Source organism: Aedes albopictus, chromosome 3 (genome assembly GCF_035046485.1).
Source record: "Aedes albopictus strain Foshan chromosome 3, AalbF5, whole genome shotgun sequence".
NCBI classification, from domain to species: domain Eukaryota; kingdom Metazoa; phylum Arthropoda; class Insecta; order Diptera; family Culicidae; genus Aedes; species Aedes albopictus.
The window spans coordinates 256,344,141-256,347,463 of NC_085138.1; positions in this window are offsets into that span (position 1 = coordinate 256,344,141).

Below are 3,323 nucleotides of genomic sequence, written 5' to 3' on the forward strand. Positions count from 1 at the left end.
CTTTCAGGTATAGCCAAAATTAATGAATAAATGACGTCATATCGATGATTGATTCTTTTATTTTTTGATAATTTGTTTCATTGAGAGCATATCAATTGTTTTTTCGGCCACTATGGCAATAATATGGTAGACGTACCAACGATGTTTTTGCAATTGCAAACTGTTATAAAGCATAATAATGGTGTTTACCCATTTTTCTTAATTACCTTACGCATATTCCCCGCATTTTTGTATCGCGTACCCTTTTTACGATTTTAATGAATAAGCAACGTTGACTGTGTCCCCGAAATACATTTTAGTTGAACACAATCTTTTTGCGAATCAATTTTTAGATGTTATACCTGCCTCCAAAATACTTTGCTTTATCGTGTCAACACGGTTGAAATTTTCCGTGTAAAAAGTGTGGTTTCAACCGCTAGGTGTCGCGACTAGCAGCATGAAATTTTAATCAATTTCTGACTCTGGAGAGGACCTTCTCTTCTCTGCCTTAGCTTCAGTTGCAAAAATTTTGAAAACAGGAACTTGTTTGCAACAAGATTCAGTCTCATATAAGTTGATGTAATTGAATTGAAACATGTACGTTACTCACTGTTTGTGCCGATACTCACAGTTTGAAATAAACTATGGAGGTACCGTAAACCGGGGTCAAATTGATCTCCGGGTCGAAATTGATCAGACATTTTTCGGTTAGATAGAGCATACTTTAAATAGTTTCCCTACAAATATCGTTTAGTACTCGATTCCTACAGCACGATGCATGTGAAGAAACTATTAAAAGTATGCTCAATCTTACTGAGAATCGTCTGATCAATTTCGACCCGGAGATCAATTTGACCCCGGTTTACGGTACTATAAACAATCCAGCCAACCTACCAGCAAAACTCTTGATAATTGTCACTAGCAACTGCAGTAGCACCAGATTTGGTCATCCATGAGTAGTTAAAACAATGTTACAACATCTATTCAACTAGAACGAGAGTTGCCGATGGACATATTCACACCCAAGATGCTTTTAGGCAATATTGAGTATCTATCCAAGCAACACACATGTCTCAAAACCGTCACGGGAGCGCAAGGTTTGGTTGCACAGACAGAAGTCTCTGTGACCTATATATAACACAATTCCAGAAGTAAGTCACACTGACTTTTGTGCAACCAAAATTTGCGCTGTAGTGACTCTTCTGTGACATGTGTGTTCATACGTGGGTTACTCAAGTAGCAGATTGTGACATTTGCACGCAGGCTACTTAGAGATACGATCTAAAGCGATCAACCAAAGACGCTTGGGATCAAACTAGTGACCACATCTAGTACCTCAGTATCCAACTTTGACAGATCATTGGATCAATCACATATTTTAAATAATCTTGCAACTGGAACTTATTTAGACATTTTTTCTGTAGTAGGTGATTAAGCTGGCAGTAGTCGATTGAGCCATAAATTTATGAACTAGACAACTGCGAATAATTCCAATTTGAACAAGTACAAGTGCTCCATTCTAGTACTTCACTAGCCGTAAAACTCCTAGAAAAGATGTTTAGGGAATTACTGGTTGAGTTTCTTATGGAATTCGTTGCGGCATTCCCTTTATAATTTGTTGATCTAGTACTTCAATATCCCCAAATTGCTGGATAAGATTTCTGATGGATTTTTTTTCTTTTGGGATTCACGACGAAATTTCATGGTGGAATTCCTGGTGTGAATTCATGGTAGAATTCCTTGTGGAATTACTGAAGGAATTCATGTAAGAATTCCTTTTGTAATTTGTTGTTCTAGTACTTCACTAGCCTCTCATTGCTGGTGAAGTTCTTTGTGGAATAGGATGCAATCAGTGAAATACTAGATTGAAAGTAGTGAGCTGGATGTGTGTATGGTGAGATGATCAACTCTCCGTTTCTGCAATGAAATGATACAAACAGCGTGGGTATTATTATTCCTTGTCTAATTTGACGCTGTTATTGCTTGTAATTTGCTGTTCTAGTACTTCACTAGCCTCAAATTCCTGGAAGAGATTCTTATGGAATTCCTAGTGAAATTTTATTGTAGCATTTCTGGTGAAATTCTCGGTGGATTTCCTGGTGGCAATCCTGGTGGAATTTCTGATGGAATTCCTGGTTGAATCCCTGGTAGATTTCCTGGTAACATTCCTAGTTGAAGTCCTAATGGAATTCCTAGTGGAATTCATGGTACAATTCCTAGTGGAATTCCTGAGGAATATTTCGTGGAATTTGTGGTGGAATTCCTGGAGGAATTTCTGGTTCCATACCTTTTGTTACTTGCTATTCTAGTACTTCACTAGCCTCAAATTCCTGGAAGAGACTCTCATGGAAGTCCTTTTGAGACATTTCTGATGTAATTCTCGGTGGATTCCCTTGTGGCAATCCTGAGTAATTTCCTGGTTGGTTGACTGATGTGAGTTCATGGTAGAATTTGTTAAGTTTCCAAGGTTAACTTCTTAATAAATCACCGGAAGCTTCTTTGGATTCTGATACTATATTGAGTTCTCATCGTCCATATCCACAAATGGAGTGTACATTACATTTAATCGATATTTACATAAATCTTATTTTGTGATTATACATTTAATGAATTCTGGTTGCACTCGAAAGCTTCCACTGCACTTAGATGCATTTGAGCGTTATAAATGTTTTGATAAAGCTCTCTACCATACTGACTGAGCTTAGCAATTAGAAGCAACGGATGAAAAGAGAATTGAAGACAATCCACGATAACCTCACGAATTGTTGTTTGCATAATGATCGGGTGTTCAACAGAATTCCAGTGGAATTCCTGGTGGAATTGTTTGTGGAATTCCCGGTAGACTTCCTGGTGGAATTCAGGATAGATTTCTTGGTGTAATTCCTGTGGAACTTATTGTGAAATTCATGGTGGAAGTCATGGTAGAACTCCTGGAGAAGTTTCTGGTTGAAGTCTTTGTGGAACTCATTGTGTATTTTTGTGGAGTATCTGGTTTAATTTCTGGTGGAATCGATGGTTGAATTCGTGGTGGAAGTCTTTGTGAAATCCATGTTAGAATTCCTTTTTTTTGTGCTAGTACTTCACTAGTCCTTAATTCCTGGAAAAGCTTTTTAGGGAATTCCTGGTGGAATTGTTGGTGAAATTCTCGATGAACTTTCTGTGGAATTCATTGCTGGGCAAATTCATGGCTGAATTCCCAGTGGATTTTCAGATGAAGTTTATTGTGTAATACATGGTAATTTTCATGGTGGATTTTCTGGTGGAATTCCCGGTGGAATTCATTTTAGAACTCCTGGTGGAATTTATGTTAGAATTCCTGGTGGAATTACTTATGGAATTCATTT